The sequence below is a fragment of the Saccostrea cucullata genome, unplaced genomic scaffold (assembly GCF_032062105.1).
Source record: "Saccostrea cucullata isolate Sc308-1 unplaced genomic scaffold, CSIRO_AGI_Scuc_v1 ctg6505, whole genome shotgun sequence".
Taxonomy (NCBI): domain Eukaryota; kingdom Metazoa; phylum Mollusca; class Bivalvia; order Ostreida; family Ostreidae; genus Saccostrea; species Saccostrea cuccullata.
The window spans coordinates 10962-34872 of NW_026928611.1; the positions used below are offsets into that span (position 1 = coordinate 10962).

The 23911-nt window shown below is 35.2% G+C and overlaps 1 pseudogene; it reads left to right on the plus strand.

The window, feature by feature from the left end:
- Positions 1-7832: 7832 nt before the first annotated feature.
- On the plus strand, positions 7833-10123 carry LOC134278159 (uncharacterized; annotated as a pseudogene).
- Positions 10124-23911: the final 13788 nt, after the last annotated feature.

Here is a 23911-nt window from a genome sequence, read left to right on the forward strand (position 1 = left end):
AAATGACCGTATGAAAATATTCTTAAATATCACACACTTTCTTTATCAATAATAGTACTTCGCGTTTTATACCAACTTCTTATTAAGCAATAAAACTTTTGTATCTCAAATAGTCACGAAAGTGACTTACTAACCCAAGAATTTTAATAACAAGAGTTTGCAAATTAACAAGTATTAAAACAATTGTAATTTATTAACAACACAAAATATTTACATTTATATATACAACGAAAACTTATGTACTAACGACCTTCCTTTATACTTATGGGCCTCAATAAAAATAAGTGCCTACCTAACAGATGTACGAAGTCCGGAGCCTGTCTTACCCAATACTAAGTCCGAAGAAAAGTGACCCACCCCTGCACGAAAAGTCTACTATGCCTAACCTAACCAGTTTACCAAAAGTAGAAATAAGGAACTGGAAATTAACAATAGAAATGGACATAAAAATAAGGAAAACAAAAAGGACAATACTGAACGAGTGAACGAGACAATTAAATAAACTGAACGAAACAGAGACAGAGATCGGGATCCACCCATCTTATCAAAAAGTGAGCTGGCACGAAGCTTTGAGAAGGTTCCAGGCCAACTGATCTAATCGTGAAATTCTTAAATTAAACGAATATATCTTGTTAGATGAAGTTTGATTGTAATTCTATCAAATCAAATACATGTAGTACTGAGGGATCAGATGAGATGACTTAGGTCACGTGATTCCATTCAACCAATCAGACTTCAGATACCATAGACAAGAACATCTACAGAAAACCTAAATGCCCAAGGGTGGGTTTACTATTAACTAATGATAATACATTAAATTTGTGGCGGGCATCTGATCCCTCAGTACTATTTGATTTGATAGTATTACAATCAAACTTCATCTAACAAGTTATATTGATTTTCGTTTAATTTAAGAATTCTATCAAATCAAAGTACTGAGGGATCATATAAGATTTCAGAGCTGATGTATTTGTCTATGCATAAATAAATATCATAAGAGTAGAAATAAAGAACATTCTATTTATTTACATCCTTCATATCGAATTTAATCAAGTAACAATTTTTAATATACTTTCATTAAACTGTGCAGTTTTCTGTATGAGTTTGTTATAAAACCTTTGAAAAGTACTAGCGTTCGACCAGCCAGCTTTTTCCATGATAATGTCCATTGGTACTCCTGCTTTATGAGCGACACTAGTAGCAGCTGCCCGTGTTGAATGTGGGCAAAACTTAGATATGTCTATTCCAGACATTTTCATTGTATCACGTATCCATCTACTTATGGTATCTCTGCTAACACCCTTATGAGGTTTGGCAAACAATTTCTTATCTTGTCTTATAAGTTTTGTTCTTTCTAAGTACTCACGTAGTGTCCTCACAATACACAATTCCTTTTCTACATACACTGGAAACTTCACATTATTTACATGCTTTCCTGGTCTGGAAGTTTTTAGCAAAGAACTATATCTAATTTCTACATGATCATTTCCTACAACTACATCATCAACAGTTAACAAATGTAATGTTTGACCTCTTTGACCAGTCAATAAAGCTAATAACATAAGAATTTTACATGACAAAAGTTTCAACGACAAATCTGATAGTGGAAATAATGTTTTCAAATAATTTATAACTATTGACACATTCCATGTGCAACTATACTTTGGTAATGTTGGTCGTTTGACAAAAACACCTTTTAAATATCTTTTAATTAGAGTATGAGATCCGAAATTTTCTTTACCACACAGTGAGAGTAACGATGAGACAGCAGATCTCGCTGTATTGATTGCACTACATGACAATTTTTGGTCAAACAAAGTTTGTAAAAAACAAAGAAAATTATTTACAGTTGGATTAAATGAATCAATTTTCCCTGAGTCACAAAATTGTAACCATCGTTTGATATAACTCCAGTATTGTCTTTGAGAAGATTTCCTCCAGGAGTTGAAAATGACCACGGCAAGGTCTTCTGATATTTCTTTATCCTGAAGAAGTTTCCGGACAATGGAAAACATCTCATCTTCAGCTTTGGAATCCTGTGTTGTCTGTTCAGATCTGTTGACAATGTAAGGATGTTTTTGTTGTTCAGAAGGTAAGGTTGCTGATTAATCATTTTCAGAAGTGTTGGAAACCACGCTTGTGTGGGCCACAGTGGAACTATTACTACTGCATTTGTTTTGCCCAGTTGAATTTTCCGCAATACTTTCCCCTGCATACTGAAAGGAGGAAAAATATAAAATTTGTCATTTTTCCGAGGAACAGAAAATGCATCAACACCAATAGCCTCGGGGTCTGGGAGAAAAGACACATATCTATCAAGTTGATGATTTAATCTGGATGCAAACAAGTCAATTCCATTTTTTAAGTTAAATATTTGACATATCTTGTGAAAAACAGTCTCGTTCAGTTTCCACTCTAAATCATCATTAATAGTACGTGACAGTCTATCTGCTTCTACATTGTCAATGCCAGGAATATGAGAGGCGCTTATCCAAATGTTTCTTGCTATACACCAAAACCAGATATCCCTAGCTAACAAATTGCGTTCAGGAATTCTGCCCCCCATGTTGTCCAATCTAACTTGTATATGTTTGTGTGTTTTCTGATGTGCTACAAAATGTCTTAATGCTCAGAAAAACCGCTTTAAGCTCCAGATAGTTAATGTGATAAAGCTTTTCTTCATATGACCAATTTCCACCAGTCTTCTTACCAGACTTGATTTCACAACCTCCCCATCCTTCTTGAGAACTGTCTGTAGGAATAGGATGGCCTTTGAACTTGTGCAAATATTATCACACCACCATAAAATGTCTTTAATAGATTCAACGGTGAAAAGAATCATTTTGTCAAATTCTCCTCTTTTTTGTCTTTGAAAATTTCAAGTTTTCTGTATCGTAGGGGTGCGTGTTGGACAGCTGGAGAAGCTGCAATCATTTTCCCAATAAGCTGGGCCAACTCTCTTATCTGGATTTCATGTTTGATAATTAATTTAGATCCCAGATCCTTTATATCCTTTGCTTTGTCTTGCAAAAAAGAAACTGTCATTTTCTTAGAATTTATAAGAACCCCTAAAAATGCTATTTCTTGCACATGCACAATAACAGATTTGGTAGAATGAATTGTAAATCCTAAATTGTCAAGTAATGTTGATGTCCTTCCTATATTTTGAGCACAATGTTCAAAACTATCACCTAACAGTAAAATGTCATCTACTTTTTTCCCGATTTTCATTCGAGCGTTGTGAATAATGCGTAAGAAGTATACTCATGGTAACATTTAACCCACTTTAGGGGCGGATATAAGATTTTAAAAGGACGCAGTGCACAGAATGTCTTGAATAATGCGCAAGCTGTACTCACGGTAGCATTTTACCTAGTTTATGGGCGGATATAAAATTTTAATTTGAAACAAACAATACTTGTGGAAATAAATGTGACCACTTGTTCGCGGAAATAAATCGTCGCGGATTAGTTCTCTAGCGGTCAGTCGCGAATAAAAAATGACGCGTATAATAATTGGTTTACAGTATATATGGTACACTTTCAAATCCTTGCTTTCTCAATGTACTAAAAACTGGTTTTAAAAGTTTCGTGAACACACGTGTTCAGAAGATAGTCCATTAGGTAAAGAAGTGTATTGAAAACACTGATTTCTCCATATGGATTTTAAGATTTTTCTGTCTGCGGAATATATTGGTACGGAATAGTAGGCATCTTTTAAGTCTACCGAGGCCAACCAAAAATCTTGCTTTACTAAACACAGAGCACTTCTTATTGTTTAAATGTTGTAAATTTAGAATTAATCTAAAAGTTCCATCACGTTTTTTTCCTAGTGAATATGTTTGAAATAAAGTCATTTTCAACTCTTTCTGTCTTTTCAATCACTTTTTTTCAAGGAGTTTTTTTGAATTTCTGTATCAATGACAATCATTTCTTCTGGAGAGAACCTTAATATTTGATGAGGAACCCTATCTTGCAAAGGAGACTGTATTAAGTCAAGTTGATATCCTAGTACAGTTTTAAGAATTTTTCTATCTGAGGTTAAGGTATCCGATCCATATAAGCCTCAGATTCAATGGATTTGAATGCATTATAGATATGTATGGGCTGAATAATCAGTGTAATTAGAACTAATTTTCATCTTTTATTATAAGAATGTAAGAGTGGGACATGTCCTTATTTATGACCATTTCCTGCTCTTGACGAGTTATCTCCCTTTAATTTTACTCAATGAAAATTAATTTAAAAAAATCTGTCTGGTAAAAAAATTATTTCTAATTGTTTTTCTATTCCCAATGATCAAATACATCTTTCCACCACAGCATTTTTTGATATTTAAAGTATTTATTTTTTTATCTTAAAAAACTTACTTCTTCCATAGACTTGCAATACAATCTTCAATAATTAATTTCTGCTTATTTAATTATTTTTTTGAAAATTTCTCTTGGTAAATCCCTTTCTACTCTAAAATGCTTAAAAATAATATCAGGATATTTTACAAACAATTGATATTTAAGGTTAGAAATTTTGGTCGTAATATGGGTCGGATACCTTAACTCCTTCCAATTGTCAAATAAGAACAAATTTTTCCACCATAAAAATTTTCAGGTGTATTATGAAATTGTTCAAGATTGTTGCATTGTTCCTTACTATTAACTGTACTTACAGAATGGTCAAGATGAGCTAGGTCTGTGATTGTTGGCTGGGTAGAATTGTCTATTTCTTCTGTTGGGTTGGAGGTGGTCTTCTGCCCCAGCCTTTCCCTAAAAGAGACCCACTGTTGTTTTGGTCGTATTTGTATGAATGGGAGTAGGTGCCATGTGTCTGAGGTTTTCCACAAAATTTGTAGCTAGATCCATAAGATTTCTGATGGTTTCCCTGATTTTTTCCTACAGATGACCCTTGAAAACTGTATCCTTGGAGTTTTTGCTCGCTTTTTTATGTGTTAATTTTCTTGATCTTTTCATCTACGTTGTCCCCGAAGAGGAATTCCGTTACTTTGTTTGAATCACTGGACAGAAGTTTATAACTCTGTTTCAATTCTGGGTGGATTAAATATCTCCTTTTGTGGGATAAATCTGTGAAGGCTAATTGTAGCAATTTCATTGTATCCTGCGCCAGTTCCAGACATTCATTTGTATCTTTGATTTCTGATGTTTTTGATTTCCTTGCAGATATCAATTTGTCTAGAAGTCTGCAGGCGGGACTCAAAGCCTTTAAGACAATAGTTTCCGACTTCTGAATTCTAAAGTCTATGGACTGTGACTTTTTCTTTAAAGATGGCCAAATTTCTTCATTAATACGTGGAACCGTCATGTTCGAACAATTTTTTGCTTTGTCTTCAGATGGTCTTACTTGGAAATTTGTGTTGATAACCTTTGCTAGCTCAGCACTTCGGGCTGGTCCTGTTTGGTCATCTTTTACCATAAACTCCTCTAATGATTCTAAGAAGTCCTCGTCATCCTTTTCCTCGTCTTTATATCCTTTTGCACTTTGGATATCAGGTCATCAAGAGTTTCTTCATCATTGTCCGACATAATTTCATTGGGCTCATTTGCAAACTGAAAAACAATAACCCATGTAAAATGCTACATTATGGTTAGGGATGTGCGATTTTATCGGTATACCGGTATATCGCGATTTTTTTGTTGCGTGATACGTATCGTGATACGGAGACCTAAATACCGGGATTTATGTACATATTATAAAGTCCAGAAATTATTCAGTTTTTTGTTTAGTCTTTTCAAATTACAATTACAGAAAGTATAAAAATGTCGTAAAACGTGAAAAGAACGGCATCTTACCGTCCAAACATAGTTGATTTTATATACATAAATATTTCAAGAAAATAAAATTTTGTTTTTCAAGCAAATTTTTTTAGAGTAATAATGACTTTTCATATAAAATCATTGTAAAAACTGCTTTTAAAAATATCATGATTTTATCGTGATATTGTCGGAAAAAATCGTGATATATCGCGATACGAAATTTTTGGCGATACCCTTCCCTAATTATGGTATCTTCCAGTGTTAGATCTCGCAATAACAGAGTTTTTAATCTGATTTTCATTTATAATATTGCTTTAAATGTTGCAATTCTGTTTTGATTAGACGTTTTTTAGCTGCACAACTATTGCTGATTTTGTTGTATTATGTTTGAATGGTAATACATGCCTTGCGTTTTTTAGAAGCAGGCTGTTCAGTTGTATTAACCAATGGTCTTTGCAGCATGAGTTGGTTAATGATATGTTGGTTTTGAAAAAAAAAACAACAGTTTTTTCCATTGCACATGATCATCGTCTTCAAGTGTCTCTCTTATCCAATCAAAATCTATGTTCTATGTATAACTCAGACATGGACGTCTCCCAAATCATACTGCAAAACTAGGAAGTTCCGGATGTTCAATAATCGTAACCAATGAGAGTTATCTTTATTTCATAGCTTTGTAAAATCCAATCCTACCACATGCAATAGTACGCTTATTTTACATGAAAGTATTCTGAAAGTTCGGCATATTCTACATTATAGCTTTGCTAAACATGACAAGTAATTTAGTGTTGTTTAGATTTCAAATTAGATATAATTTATTCTTTCATAAGCTGAGGAAATTCGGTCCATTGCATTTACTTTCGTTTTCCCGAATATTAAACTTTAAGTCTATTTATCAACGAAGTTGCCATTATCTTTTTGTGGTTTCAGACAAGGGATTTATAACATTTTTTTCTACATAGTACATATATTATTCTGGGTATGACATGCCCAGTCTTCTTTTTTCTCATAACGGCGAAATTATTAGTCTCGAGCCTATGAAATTATTCCAGAGACTTTACTTCCTATCTCGCTTTCGTATGAAAGGGGAGAATTTATTATTTTATTTTAAGGATAATTGGAAAAGAGATATCCCTTTCATTCAAAGAGATATGTCTTAAGCTTAGAAATTTATCTCTTTTTGAAAAGCTAAAGAGATATCTCTCTAACTAAGAAAGATATCTCTTTAAACCTTGTTGAAGAGATATCTTTTTACCTTTAAGAGATATAAGAGATATCTCTCTGGCTTTGAAAGATATCTCTCTAGCTTATAAAGATCTCTTTAAGTAAAAGAGATATCTCTCTGCCAAAAAGAGATATCTCTTTTAATATGTTTAAAAAGATAATATCTCTGGGGTATAAAGATATCTCTATTAGTCAAAGAGATTTCTTTTTAATCTAAAGGAATATCTCTTTTATTGATAGATTTTTTTAAATTTCACGAATAAAAAGTTGCCATACTTTAAAGTCAATCTAACCATAGTTCTAACGTAGGCATATTGAAATCAGTGAAAATTAATTAATATCAAATTTTAACAAATAGCATGGAAATCTACAATTAATATCTTAGTTTTTTTTGTTTTTTTTAGCTCAAATACAGCACTTATAGCTTTAAGAGAGTAAATTGGATGGTGAGGGTTTAAAATTGCAGAAGTTGGAGACTGTAGAAGAATTGGATGAACAAGTAAAGACATTTACGGGATACTATGCTTTGAGCTTTTTGTCAATACGTGCTGGAATTTTCTTTCTTGTGGAAACTTACTGCTCAGCAAACTATTATATGTGAGAGAAAGTTACTTCTGAATCAAAAAGGTATTTAGTTAACATATCACTATCAAACAGGAAGTTACGTTAATTGTCTCACTGAACAAGTTAAATTTTTTGACTGACGCTTACTATCCTAGCCAGTAAAAGACGAACGCTTTACGAGGCACTCTAGTTAAATTAACTAAGTATTTATTTCAGAGTATGTTTCCTAAGAATTATCGATGAACTACAATTTTCTTTCTTTTTTTATGCTAGGCATTTAAGTATTTCTGCAGGATAAACAAGTCATGTCTTATGAAGTAATCTACAAAAGAACCGATCAAATGGAAGATGCTAATAACAGGATACCAGCTTCATCAGAAACTATCAACCAGTACAGCATAAAAGACAGTCCCGATTCATCTAGGTTAGTATCAGCAATTCTTACATCTGATTACGTGACCAATGAAGAACTGAATATGCACAGAGAGTGGGCATTTATTTTTGAATGCATATTGAGACATCTCTACAATGTGGACACATTTTTAACTGGGAGTGTCATTGATTGTTCTGCTTCGTCGGGAAGCGATGAAGACCAAATGTTACAAGTTAAAGAAACGGAAGTAGTCACATCATTACAGGGAGACGTCAGCATGTCAGGAAATGTACTCATCATGAACACAGATAATTGCCCAGCAGGATTTACTTTATTAAGTCCTTATAAGTTTTCTCAAGATAAAATGAGACATGAAACTCAATCTTGTGTAAACGCCTGTGTCCAGTCAAAAATATACTTTACTTGTCAAGTGAGCTTTACATTAATTACAATAAGAATAAGGTTGTTGGAATGGATAAGTATTCCCCACCTTCCTTCCACGCCGGAGAATCACTGCGACACGGTCCATGTATCATGCTGAATTACTCGTATTATAAGAAGGATTCAGATATTGGTATTGGTTTGAAATGCTCCTCGTGGCCACAGGATTCATTGGAGTGGATATCCAGGAAACGAAAATCTAACTGGCCTAACCAACTGCTGATCAACAAAATCAAAGTTATGCCCTGTCATGCTTTACCGGTGGGTTGTTCATATTCTCAGAGGTGTCATTTAGAATGGCGGTTTGCCTTCATCCTTCCAGAGCGAGAGCTTATCTGGAATTTCAGCGATGTTCAAATTCAGTGCTATGTTATTTTCAAAACACTAAAGAAAGAGATTCTAGACAAAATTGCTCCGGATGAATTAAATTCTTTCCATGTGAAAATCATTGTATTCTGGATGTCTGAAGAGATCTCTGACTGGGATCCATCAAATTTAACAAACTGCGTGAAGGCGTGCTTATCTTTTTTGCTCGTATGTGTCCAACAGAGGCACTTGTCCCATTATTTTCTGAGATCGCGAAATCTCTTCATGGACAAACTACAGGATGGAATGGTGAGAGACCATATTGTCTCGGAAATCAAACTCATACAGGGTAATATTCTTGACCATTTTATCAATTGTAATTGGTGGTACAGAAAAGGTGCTGAACATCTACTTGAACTGCGTACAGCTGTACAAGAAGCACCAAAAAGGGATTTTTTAGAAGTCTGTAAAAATATTTTGGAAATTAGAACTAAGAAACTCCGAGAGAACAAGTACACGCATGCTCGATGTCGCAGTTTAGAGGTAGCTTCCGCAGTTATGTTTTGGCAGACGACTGTGGAAAGTTTAATAAAAGTTGCAGACGATGTGGATGAACAGGTGAAGTCATTGATGGGGGACTATGCTTTAAACTTTTTCTCTATACGAGTTGGAATGCTCTTGCTAGTGGAAGCTATGAACACAGTAGACCAAAATAAGCGGGAGATACTTATTACCGAATCAAAAGAATATTTGAGTGGAGGATTACAGCATGATTCTCTAGCGGCAATTATGTATTTATTAACATATCATTATCAAATAGAAAACTATGACCGTATTAAAAACAATCTCATCGAACTCTTCGGTAGACGTACGGCTATTCCATATAAAGGAACACCTGGATTATTAATCTGTGGAAAGTGCTCGTTGCTTTCACCGGATATGGATGAAAATATAACGAAAGAAGACATGATAAACGAATACGACCTTGCTTTCGACGTCATGTTCAGTTTTTCTGATATTTCTTGTTTACCACCTGCTTTACAATATGAGTGTGCTCTTTTGGATGGGAGATCTAACTGGTTCTTTTGTTCAGTTAATCCTCTTGTTTATCTTTGTTATTTACAGTTTCAAGTCGCAGTTAATCTAGGAGACACAGAACAACTACATTTTGCGATTGAACATTTAAAGTCGATGGTGTTGTACGTTGAACATGGGGATGAGTGTTTGGTTGAAAGACCTGTGGAAGTTTATCGCCATTACAATATAATGGGATATTGCTACCGTATCATTAATGATTTACAAAGTGCCATAAAATGGTGTATCAAGTCTATAAAAATCTGCCCCACCGATGGAAATGCAGCGGTATATCACTTGTGTATTGCTCTCTATAATCTTAATCTTTTTTCATAGGACTATATTAAAATATGTAATGAAATCAAAAGAATCAATTCCTGTCGGTATAAAAAATGCTTATAATATGAAATATAGAATTTTTGAAAAGTCCCTGCATTTGCTGAAAGATTGAATTCATTTACAAGGAATTCTCTCATTTGTAGAGGACATTTACTTTTTTTCAAATAACTGAAAGAAGTTTCAAATGAAGTAAAGGAAAAACCATACAGAAACAACCCCTTTCTCGCCCTTTCTTACATACACACACACACACATATCCTCATACATGTATTCAAAGTACATCACTGGTCATGCGAGAACTACATGAACTACTAGTATGGGACACCCACCCCTTGCTCCGTGAACCATACTTTCTAACTGAGATAGTGTTTTAAGATTTAGTACATTTATAAGGTATGACACAATGGGAAGATGTCTTCTGCTGTATTTTGAAAATTTAAGAGGACTGTTGATTGCTATAGGACAGCTGATCAGAACAATGTTTTGAACTCTAGAAGAGTTTGTGACACTATAAGAAATGAATACGACATTATAGTGAACATTCGAACATCATAGAAATAACTATGATATTATAGAGATTATTGTAACGGTATAGATATAACTATAACATATTATATAGTGACATGTTTCATACAGAGATTGCCTTACTTTGACATTTTAGTCTTTGGAAATATGAATTAAGGATCCTAACTTTAAAAATGTTTTGTTAACTCTGGCTCATTATGACTATATGACATTATGATAAATATTGATCGCTTTTTGTGGCAACATATTAACCCTCGGCGTTCATGACTTTATATATAAATATGACTGTAGAAACACTCTTAGTCAGAAGATCACCCGAATGAGAAAATTTTAATATAAAATAAAAAGAAGAAGAAGAAAAAAAAATCAAAACGTTTCAGTTCCGTTTTTATCAGCCTCTTTTCGTGTCTTCTTTTTTTTTTTTTAAAATTCCATCCAGCTAATGAATTTGTTTCTTACTGGATTTTGTAAACAAATATATCCCTTTAGAATAAAAATATGCACTTCTAATAGCCTTGATTTTAAATTGCACAAGGCACAGATTAAAAAAAAATTAAAGTACCAACTCTACCAATTTAAATATAAATTATTTTGTCACGATCTGCTCCAACAGATCATATGATCAAAGCGAAACAAAGGTTTCCTGTTTCGAATTTTAATCAGACTTAAAACATTTCTGTGACGTCATCTTTTCTTAAACCTGGTTCAATAAATTTGTTATTGTCCTGCACCCCGTCCAATAAGTTACCTGTAGGTGTCCAATAAGATTCAACTTATTGGACAGGTACAGGTAACGTTAAAATGAGAACAAAGGGCGAGGCAAATAAGTAAGCACCACGTAAAAGGCAATGACAAATCAAACAATTTAATATGAACAATGTAGGAAATTAGTAGCGTTCAATGTTAATATTTCACAAAAAATCCTATTGAAAATGGCACAAATAATCCAGTGAATTGAATGTCTCAGATTCATTATTGTAAACGCATCCGTGGCTCCGATTATAAATTTCCTAAATTCACCGTTCATTGCTTTATAATAGATTCATTTCACAATGATTGATCCACGGAACATATATAGAATCCAATGGACACAAAAGATGAATGAGAAGCATGTTTTCTTGCACACAACCTTGGGCTTTTTGTTAATTGAAATATTAATTTTTCCGCATTTAGCACAAAATTTAGCTCACGAAATTCCAACGGAATCTGTAATATTGTCCGGTGATTTATGCCCATTTTGTCCAACTAGTCCTGCGTCGTTTAATCGAGTATCTGTCGTTTTAAGGAGTGGCTGGTATAAAATCCTTCCGAGTTCGAAGCCTGCTCACAAAAGAGAATTGCATTTTTAAAAAATACATCAGGAATAATCTCCCAATTTCATAGAAAATGCTTTAATAAACAGTTGTTTGAGTAAAATCCTTCAAATCCTATTGCTTTACAAAAATTACCTTTTAACGGGAACTGTTTCTTGCAAATTCCGAAACATAAAAATATATATCCGGATTCACAGTAAAAACCTGAACTTAGGCATCTTGGTGTAATCAATAAATGGCATCGTAAAACACCCGATTCTGAAGGTCTTTTTTTAAAAATTAAAATGTACGTCTTCATCCGTGGTCATTGCGTTGTAAAATGAATAAATTGTAAAGAATTTAGTAGAACTGACTTTTACGCATGCGTAGTATATATAAAAAATGTCGCAATGCGGATAAATAAGACTAAACAAAGTTAATTTTCATATCCATCAATATAATACACCTTTCGATGATTCCTACTATTGATAAAGACAGAAGAAAAACAAAAACTGGTTTTCTTTGGCCTAACTTGATGAACAGTGCTAGGTAGTCATCCAAGCAGAACGAGACCTTACCTGTGACTGTCCAATAAGTTAACAATGGAAGTGTTCGACAATGGTGAAATGTTTTAAGTAAGTTATAAGCCTCAAACTGACCATTATGTCAGATATTAGACTCTCCTCGGCGCTAACGCGCCTCGGGTTGTCTAATATCTGACATAATGGACAGTTTTCGGCTTATAACCATTACATATACCGGAGAGGACTTATCAAGAAAGTAAGGTATGTGAAATTTTTTTTCCTATCTTGCTTGTAACACGACCTTTGATTGGTTACAAAGTCGGGTGTAAATATCCGTGCAACCGACTTGAGCCAGGTGTAAATAAAACGTGACGTCACAATGTATGCATTCTCTATGATAAAAGCCAAATAACATGACGTCACGATGCATTGTAGTATGTAGTTATCTAATCAATAGATTGAGACACACTCTGGTGTTTACAGAGCATTGTTATGGGTACAGAGGAAATAAATTCGTTATCCAGGCCCAATCAAGGGTGTACGGGGATTTACCCCGGGTTGTATTCCATACACCCTTTGGCCTTCGCCTGTATAATTTATATAATTCTTTCAATCGTCAGTTATCCGAAATATGCATTTGGTATTGGTATTAGTAAATGATATTCATCAGAACAAGTAATGTCGTAATAAAATTAAACCCTCTCCAAATTTAGGCTACTAGTATTTATAAGGAGTCAAGTACATTAAACGTACAATGTAGTAAGTTCTAACTTAGAAACTAAGGGAACCGGCCGCGGAGGAGTGATGCTTTTCTTGATTTTGAATCAATGTCACGTGTAAATGATAAATAGATTCACTGTAATCCCCATACGTACACCTAATCACCATCACCATTGAAATGGTATAGAACTGGAAGTTTACTTGCAAAAAATAGAAAATAAGGAGCTCTTTGAGGAAAAGAATTTCTCAGTTTCTCAAGCGATAGGCTAGTTCTGTTATAAACCTCGGTATGTATTAGCTATCCAGCTCAGCATACTGTGAAAATAATTACCCTAAAAATGAACCTGGTCTTCGAAGAACTATAAGGAATTAATGTAAGAGTTAATAATAGTAACATTATATCAAGGTACCATCTATTGACAAGTCAAAGGGACAACGTGGATTTGGATTGGTGAAATGTTGCCTCTGTGGTATAATGATAACCTAAAAGAGGGTTCCCTCTCTATTAAATATTATATAAAATAATGTGAAGGGATCCAATGCTAACTGAGCAATCTAGCTACTTTTCTACAGCAAGTAAAGATAGTAAACTGTGCCAGTTTTGAATCTTCTTTTTGCGCATTTCTTATACATGTTTTACCAGATTTCCAATTATTACACTTTATAGCTCCTTTCAATTTCTCCCAGGTATTTGAAAATTTCGACAGAAAAAAAACTAGATGCTGTCATGAGACAGTAATACCCGCACTAAGGTGTTTGCCTCTAAATACACGCTCCTACATATTGGGCGGCTTTCCAAAGAAATAGTCAAAATAATTGATGACCGTCAAGCGAAAACCACCCTTATCTGCATTATGACGTTATCGAGAAAACGGGCGCTAAAGTTGACGTCATAAACGTTTGCCGCATTTTGGCAAATAAATGCAGTGTGAAGACGCATCATTAATTATAATATTTCTTCATACAGTAAATGCTTATACTAAACAACATAATGAGTAGCCGTAAACATAATTATTAAAGTCCACTGTTTATTATGAAAAAAATGATTTACAGCAAACTGAAGATGAAAATCCTTTGAAGTAGCGAATACCACGATCTTCGCCTTTATTTATTTTTCATTTTCGAGGAAAATTTTCTTTTTACTGCTAAAACACAAATATGGGAGAGAAATCGCAAACTGTCTTTAGACTCGAGCAGCAACAAAGAGTGAATATAGATCTACTCTTATTCAACATTATTTTCGTTACTATTTATTGATATATTTCTATATTTATGATAAAAAGAATAGAAAACCTAAACAAAGAGTAAAGCCAAGGCGTTGGATTTCATACAAAGGTGTGTAAGTTTATTGCAAACTAAACAGCGTTATGTACCAAAAATAAAAAAAAAAAGCTTGAAGAAATGGGGAGGCGAGTCACAGAAAGAAGTTGGATAACAAAGCCCTCAGTACAATTTGGCTGGAAAAATATACTTGACTATGACAAATAAAAAAATTCGTTTTGTTTTGCTATGAAAAAGTTCGTTTTGTTTTCTTTCTTATTCCTTGTCAAGAACACCCCCCCCATAAAAAAATTAAAAAAAATTAATAAATTGCTTCCTATGTGCCTGAAATAATCTACATGTACAAATACCGTAAACGAAGGGAAGTAACGGGCATTATACTTATTTATTGTTACCTGGCAACAGGAAGCGTTCAGTATTCACCACTTCCTTTGAAGATTTTTCGGTATCTGTGTATAATATCTTATTTGCATGTTTCTGCTTTTAGAGGGGAAAGTACCAACTGTTAATTATTCATTCTATAAAATAATTGCTAAAATTACTTAAAAAAAACAAATTGATGTATTTTTTTAATATGTTGGAATAACAGTGCAACATTGTGAATCGAATGCAGCCTACATGTTTTAGGAAAAGTTGAGAAATTATCATAAAAATGAAATCATTTAATATCTAAATTATTTTGTATCCTAGTACTACATGGTTTGGGATGGGTATAAGCAACTCATACCTTGGTTATAGAAATTAAATTGATTCAAATAAAACTTGAAACTGATGAAATATTTAGCATGCGGCCAATATACGTAACTCTAAGCTATTAATTTTTTAATGTGTCATTTAATCAACCAATCAAACCACAATTACACAACTGTACTATGACCTAGCATCGTTTTTAAAAGGGGGCAGCCAGAAAGAAAATATTAACTTACCTGAAAAAAAAGTTTACAAGCAAAATGTCCAAACTCGAAAATCCTATTTCGTGGGGGGAGGGGGATAAGCCAGCAGAAAGAAGACACGCAGTGGGATTAACACCATATTCAAGGCAGTTTTTACAACCCAATGCACCCCACTCAACAGATTTACGACAGGTGCATTATGCACGGGACTATTCTTATGAGCTTTCGATTCCGCTCCACGTGCATGTACATTGTACATATATGACAAGTTGACCTGCAGTTAGCTGCAGAACTGAAGCTAGCTCTCCGAAAAGAAAATTGACAGACCGGGCTGTAAAAATATTTTTTTCGGAGAGCTACAGTTCTGCAGCTAACATACATATTTGGGCATGTATAGTAAACTTAGTACATGTACATACTATTAGTATAATGCTCTCTCCCCTCTCTCTCTCTCTCTCACACACACACAAAAGGAATTGTTTCAATGATTTTTGCACGAACTGTCTCACGTCACTAGAGATCGATCCGCATTTATGTCCAGAATTTCTGTGCGAGGATCGTATATTTTGGTCATTGTTTTCGAAGGTGTATTTCAGGGAAACTTTTAGATTCTATAGGCGAAATCAGGTGTTATTTGAAAGTGTCCATGGGACAATGTTTCATGTATCATTTATTTTCAATATAAAAACTATTGTCACGCCAGATGCACGAAACGCGTGCATAAAAGAGAAAAGCCATTACCCCCTCCCTCAAAAACTTTATCCCGTGCGGAATTTTCATCCTAATAAATATCTTTCTTTTACTAAAAAAAATATGGACCCTAGCCACACTGCAAAATTACGAATTCACTTCTGCTAATGCACTAATTTTTTATATGCATAGCTGAAACAAATACGCATGTAGGTAATGTTTAAATTGTCTTAATTTTAGAAAAACTGTCGTCTACAATTAAGCAGGAAAAAAACACATGGTCAATTTCAAAAAATTAATATTTTACCTAAAAGAGACATTTTTTCATCATGGAGACTTGCTTTCAGTCAAAACTTTTACTTCCTATGCAAGCCCTGTATATTGATAAAAGGTGGTGGATGTTGGATCCCTTTAATAAGTAAAATATATAGAGACGGAGAGAATTAATGATCATGAAATTGTTCAAATTGTTTAATCATAAAATGACGAGAAAAAAACTTCTGAAACAAAAGAGCATTCAAACTATCTGATCTGAACTGTGTACATGTACATGTATTTCTTTCTTTTTTTTTGGGGGGGGGGGGGGCATAAAAGTCTTTAGTATTAATTGAATCTGAGTTTTCCGTCGAGATTTTACGAGCATAGACCATATAAACAATAAACCTCCTCCCCTAAAAAGAAAAATAAATTGATAAAAATGATTGTAAAAAAAGAAACAAAACATCTGGTGTCTCTTTTTTAAGGAGGGGGGGGGGGTAAAAACTTGACATTTCTTCTAAAATGCTAAAATTATCGATCATAAAAGGTGACAATAACAATATAATTAAATAAAAATCACTTATGTAATGTCATTTGTTGTCCGAGGTGATTTTTCTTGTGCAGTTTTTACAATGAAACCATGGAAATGTGAGAACAAAAAAATTGACGTTGTCCGATAAAACACGGCGTCATAACGAAGAATTTGTATTTTTTATTTGAAAAATTTCTCTAACATTAAGTCTTTAAATAATGACATGTTATATATCACTTGAAAGAGGAGAAAATTATCTATCAGGATCACTCAACAACTCAAAATGTCAAAAATTTGACTTAAGGGTGGTTTTTGCTTGACGGTCATAGAAGTCACCACTACTCCCACCCCACCCCCCACGATATAGGTTTTTGACGTTTGGGTGAGATTTACTTTAGGTTTTTTTTTTGATTGTCAATTTCTGGGATAGGATTTTTTTTTGACTGAGGAGGACCCCCCCCCCCGGAAAAAATTTCTGGATCCGCGTCTGAAATTAGATTTTGATATATGTTTTGCTCATAATAGGACCTTTTTAAATTTACTAACCCCCCCCCCCCCCCCCCCTCGACACTACAATCACACAGCACATACTTTTTGGAATAGCACATACTGTTTGGAATAGGCTAGATGGAAAAGATTTGTTAAACGTACATCGTTTGTTATGAATTAATTTAAAATTTGTTCTTGTACTATACATGTTAACATGTAAATTTCTACATCACATCACGTTGCGTCACCCATTATCATATTTATAGATTAAACACCATTTGGCACACCTCGGCCGATTCCCACTTCATCTGATAAGGTGATGGAATCGACGAAGGTTCGCCAAAATGGCACATGGCTGCAGTCTGGTGTGCATTGGATTAATTCATTTTGAGTTATAATTGGATTTATATTTCATGAAGTTGAGACACAGGGAGTCGGTAAGTAGAAGTTTTAGTATAGTGGGGGGTAAAATACACCCAAACTATTAGGTTAAAGTTTAAAAAGGGTGAAAGATCATCGCATGCCACACTAGACGAATTTCATATTGTGAAGTTATCTCCCGTTGTCGATGTGACATTCAGTTACTGCCAATACTGGTGCGGATCCAGAATTTTTTTCGGGAGTAGGGAGGGGGGTTCACATCTCAGTCAAAAAATTCCAGCCCAGAATTTCGTGACAAGCAGGAGAAAAAAATGAAAACAAATAAAAAAACAATGATAGTGAGGTCAATGTTTTCTAAGTTTATAGGGAGAGGATGTCAAGAGTCATTTTTTACTTGCTACAGTATATAGTCTTGTTTAAATAACAAAGCAAATGCCATATGGGGGGGGGATGGGGGGATTCCAATCTTCCTACCCACTTCCTGTCCCTGAAATAACAATGTATTTTGTTATTCCAGTTAAATAGTATATTTTTTTCCATTTGACTAATTATTATACATATTTTGTTTCTTGTGTTTAGTATGTCTGTCTATAAGTCTGCAGAAATTAAATCCTAGTTAGCTTGCCCATAAGTTTTAAGTGGGATGGGCTATACAAATAGCTTCCACATTTTATAGGTTTATTTCTTGTGACAATTTAATAAGACCTTTTATTTGGGTACCATTAATTTTTACCTCTGATCGCTTGACATGGGATACACATTTTTACAAGAAAAATACCAAACTTTAAACTCTGCCTAAATTTTGATCAGTAGGTGCTAGGGCTTTCATACTTATCATGACATATTGTATTCATTGTGAACTGTCAACAGGTATAAATATGTTTGAACTTGACCCTAGAGTTTGAACCACTTAAACAAAAAAATTAACCTTGGCAATTAACTTTTGAACAGGAATTACTAGGGATTTCTTTATTTCACATGTGCATTCCTTGTGACAAGACTTTCTTCTGATACTAACAATTTGAACCCTTTGACCTTGACCTTTGATTTTGACATATATTTGAGAAACTTCAACCTTCGCCATAGGCTTCCATACTGGGACATCAGTGTTTCACAAACACATCTTATCTTCATTATTATTTGGCGGTGTCTCCATATGAGGGAAGATGTATTCACAACAAACAAACAAATCACTAAAGAAAATATAAAACATGAATATGTTGGTCATGCATATCTCTGCAGGAAAAAAAACAGCTTTTCAAATACTCCAACCATATCGTAACCCTTTCAAAACACTCATTTGAGCTTTTTTGGTTTCCTTAGCATATAATGTCTGTCGTAACGTGTTGTCCATCTGTTTGTCTGAAAACTTTTTACATTTTTAACTTCTCTAGAACCACTGGGCCAATTTTACCCAATTCATATAGAAATATGTACATTTGTATGTCAGACTCAGTCCATCTGTCTCAATAAATTTAACCTTGGTTATCACGGTTATATCTACTGAATGAGAAGAGACATTCATATTAAACTTATGTATTAGTATATATATTTACCTGTGAGAATGGCATGGTTTTTTTTTTTACATGTGACCTAGAAGTTTGACCAACTTGCAAAAAAATTAAATTGTTATAAATTCATCATTTTGAAAGAGAAAAGTTAGGGCATTCATATCATAATGCATGTATATTATTACCTGTGATAAGACCTTTCCAAATAAATCATGACTTTTACACTGTGACCTTGACCTTGAAGCGATCAAGCCTAACCTACTTTTCAAAAATGTTGCATTTGCTTATAACTTTTGATTGAGATGAGATATGACTCTCACATTTGACATGTACATGTACATAAATTACTCATAAGAATTCAAGGTGTTTCCCAGCATGCGATGTTTTTTTATGCGCCCGAATTTTTTCGGGGCGCATATTGTTTTTGTCCTGTCTGTTTGTCTGTTTGTCTGTTTATCTGTTTGTCTGTTTGTCTGTTGTCAACTTTAACCTTGGCCAAAACTTTTGAACCGTAAGAGATAGAGACTTCATATTTGGTATGCATACTCCTCTAATAAAGTTCTTTCAAATGACATCAAGGTCAATGACCTTGTGACGTTGACTGTGACCTATATGCTAAAAATAGGTTTTTCAACTGTTTGTCATAACTTTTGAACCATAAGAAATAGAGACTTCATAATTAGTATGCATACTCCTCTAATAAAGTTCTTTCAAATGACATCAGGGTCAATGACCTTGTGACCTTGACTGTGACCTATATGCTAAAAATAGGTTTTTCAACTGTTTGTTATAACTTTTGAACCATAGGAGATAGGGACTTCATATTTGGTATGCATACTCCACTAAAAAGGTTCTTTCAAACAACACCAAGGTCAATGACCATGTGACCTTGACTGTGACCTTTATACTTAAAATAGCTTTTTCCACTTTTTGCCATAACCTTTGAACCATAGAAGATAGGGACTTCATATTTGGTATGCATACTGCACTAATTAAGTTCCTTCAAATGACATCAAGGTCAATGACCTTGTGACCTTGACTGTGACCTATATGCTAAAAATAGCTTTTTCCACTTTTTGCCATAACTTTTGAACCATAAGAGATAAGGACTTCATATTTAGTATGCATACTCCACTAATAAAGTTCTTTCAAACAACACCAAGGTCAATGACCATGTGAAGTTAACTGTGACCTTTATACTAAAAATAGCTTTTTCTACTTTTTGCCATAACTTTTGAACCATAGGAGATAGGGACTTCATATTTAGTATGCATACCCCACTAATTAAGTTCTTACAAATAACACCAAGGTCAATGACCTTGTGACCTTGACTGTGAACTATATGCTAAAAATAGCTTTTTCGAACTTTGTTGACGCCGGGCGCATAGTGTTTCACAAACACATCTTGTTACCCCTTGACGTTGATGTTTTACATAATTTTCAAAATATTTAACTCTCCTAAAAGATGATTAGGCTTCTGAGTAACATTAAGGAAGACTTCAAGGAAGACAGGGCTTTTTGCACAAAAAACGTCATTTTTCAACCCACATTTGACCCCCCGGGGCAAAATCTAAATTCCAAAACCTTACTGCACATCTACATGACCCCACCAACCATCTCCCAAAAGATGATTAGGCTGCTGAGTAAAATGTAAGAGGAGTTCAGGGAAAACAGGGCTCTTTGTATGAAAAACGTTATTTTTCGACCCCCATTTGATCCCCTGGGGCAAAATCTTAATTCCGAAACCTTACTGCACATGTACATGACACCACCAACCATCTCCCAAAAGGTGATTAAGCTGCTGAGTAAAATGTAGAAGGAGTTCAGGGAAGACGGGACTTTTTGCACAAAAAACGTCATTTTTTGACCCCCATTTGACCCCCCGGGGCAAAATCTAAATTCCAAAACCTTACTGCACATCTACATGTCACCACTAATCATCCCACAAAAGATGATTAGGCTGCTAAGTAAAATGTAAGAGGAGTTCAGGGTAGATGGGGCATTTTTACATGACCCCCCGGGGCAAAAAAAACGAAACCTTACTGCACATGTACATGACACCACCAACCATTCCCAAAAGGTGATTAAGCTGCTGAGTAAAATGTAGAAGGAGTTCAGGGAAGACGGGACTTTTTGCACATTTGACCCCCGGGGCAAAATTAAAATTCCGAAACCTTACTGCACATCTACATGTCACCACTAATCATCCCACAAAAGATGATTAGGCTGCTAAGTAAAATGTAAGAGGAGTTCAGGGTAGATGGGGCTTTTTACATAAAAAACGTCATTTTTCGACCCCCATTTGACCCCCCGGGGCAAAATTAAAATTCCGAAACCTTACTGCACATCTACATGACACCACCAACCATCCCCCAAAAGGTGATTTGGCTGCTGAGTAAAATGTAGAAGGAGTTCAGGGAAGACGGGACTTTTTGCACAAAAAAAGTCATTTTTCGACCCCCATTTGACCCCCCGGGGCAAAATCAAAATTCTGAAACCTTACTGCACATCTACATGTCACCACTAATCATCCCACAAAAGATGATTAGGCTGCTAAGTAAAATGTAAGAGGAGTTCAGGGTATATGGGGCTTTTTACATAAAAAACGTCATTTTTCTACCCCCATTTGACCCCCCGGGGCAAAATTAAAATTCTGAAACCTTACTGCACATCTACATGACACCACCAACCATCCCCCAAAAGTTGATTGGCTGCTGAGTAAAATGTAGAAGGAGTTCAGGGAAGACGAGAATTTTTGCACAAAAAAAGTTATTTTTCGACCCCCATTTGACCCCCCGGGGCAAAATCAAAATTCAGAAACTTTACTGCACATCTACATGTCACCACTAATCATCCCACAAAAGATGATTAGGCTGCTAAGTAAAATGTAAGAGGAGTTCAGGGTAGATGAGGCTTTTTACATAAAAAACGTCATTTTTGACCCCCATTTGACCCCCCGGGGCAAAATTAAAATTCCGAAACCTTACTGCACATCTACATGACACCACCAATCATCCCCCAAAAGGTGATTTGGCTGCTGAGTAAAATGTAGAAGGAGTTCAGGGAAGACGGGACTTTTTGCACAAAAAACGTCATTTTTCGACCCCCATTTGACCCCCCGGGGCAAAATCAAAATTCTGAAACCTTACTGCACATCTACATGACACCACTAATCATCCAACAAAAGATGATTAGGCTGCTAAGTAAAATGTAAGAGGAGTTCAGGGAAGATAGGGCTTTTTGCATAAAAAACGTCATTTTTTGACCCCCATTTGACCCCCCGGGGAAAAATCAAAATTCCGAAACCTTACTGCACATCAACATGACACCACCAATCATCCCCCAAAATGTGATTAGGCTGCTGAGTAAAATGTAGAAGGAGTTCAGGGAAGACGGGACTTTTTGCACAAAAAACATAATTTTTCGACCCCCATTTGACCCCCCCCCCCCCGGGGCAAAATCAAAATTCCAAAACCTTACTGCACATCTACATGACACCACTAATCATCCCCCAAAAGATGATTAGGCTGCTAAGTAAAATGTAAGAGAAGTTCAGGGAAGATGGGGCTTTTTGCATAAAAAACGTCATTTTTCGACCCCCATTTGATCCCCCGGGGCAAAATCAAAATTCCGAAACCTTACTGCACATCTACATGACACCACCAATCATCCCCCAAAAGGTGATTTGGCTGCTGAGTTAAATGTAGAAGGAGTTCAGGGAAGACGGGACTTTTTGCACAAAAAACGTCATTTTTCGACCCCCATTTGACCCCCCGGGGCAAAATCAAAATTCCGAAACCTTACTGCACATCTACATGACACCACCAACCATCTCTTAAAAGATGATTAAGCTACTGTGTAAAATGTAGGAGGAGTTCAGGGAAGAAAAGTGTGACAGACGGACGGACGGACGGACGGACATGAGTAACAACAATATACCCGAACTTTCTTTAGAAAGTGCGGGTATAATCATGTCTTTTGAAGTAATATACAGAAGAACAAATAAAACAGACGATGAAACTACCAGGCGGTCAGTTTCATCGGAAATTGCCAACCAGGTCAATACGGAGGACAATTCCAAATCCTCTAGCTCAATGTCGGCAATTCTTACCTCTGATCACGTGACCAATGAGGAACTGAATATATATAGACAGTGGGCATTTATTTGCGAATGTATAATTAGACATGTCCACAACGTAGACACCATTGTGACAGGAAGCAGAATTGACTGTTCTGCTTCACCAGAAAGTGATGAAGACCAAATGTTACAAGTCAAAGACACAGAAGCAGTCTCCTCAGTAGACCGTGACGTCAGTATGGCGGGAAATGTGCTCATCATGAACACAGATGATTGTCCACCGGGATTTACATTACTTACTCCTTACGAGCTTTCTCAGAATGAAAAGAGACATGAAACTAGATCATGTGTTGAAGCCTGCGTCCAATCAAACGATGATCTCTATTTGTCAAGTGAGATTTACATCAAATACGTTATGAATATGATAGAAGGAATAGATAAGTATTCCCCGCCTTCCTTCCACGCCGGGGATTCACTGCGTTACGATCCATGTGTCATGCTGTATTACTCCAAATATGGAAAGGATTCAGACATTGGTATTGGTTTGAAATGCTCCTCGTGGTCCAAGGATTCATTGGAGTGGATATCCAGAAAACGAAAATCTCAGTGGCCTAACCAACTGCTAGGGGGTTCAGGTAACCCGACTTAC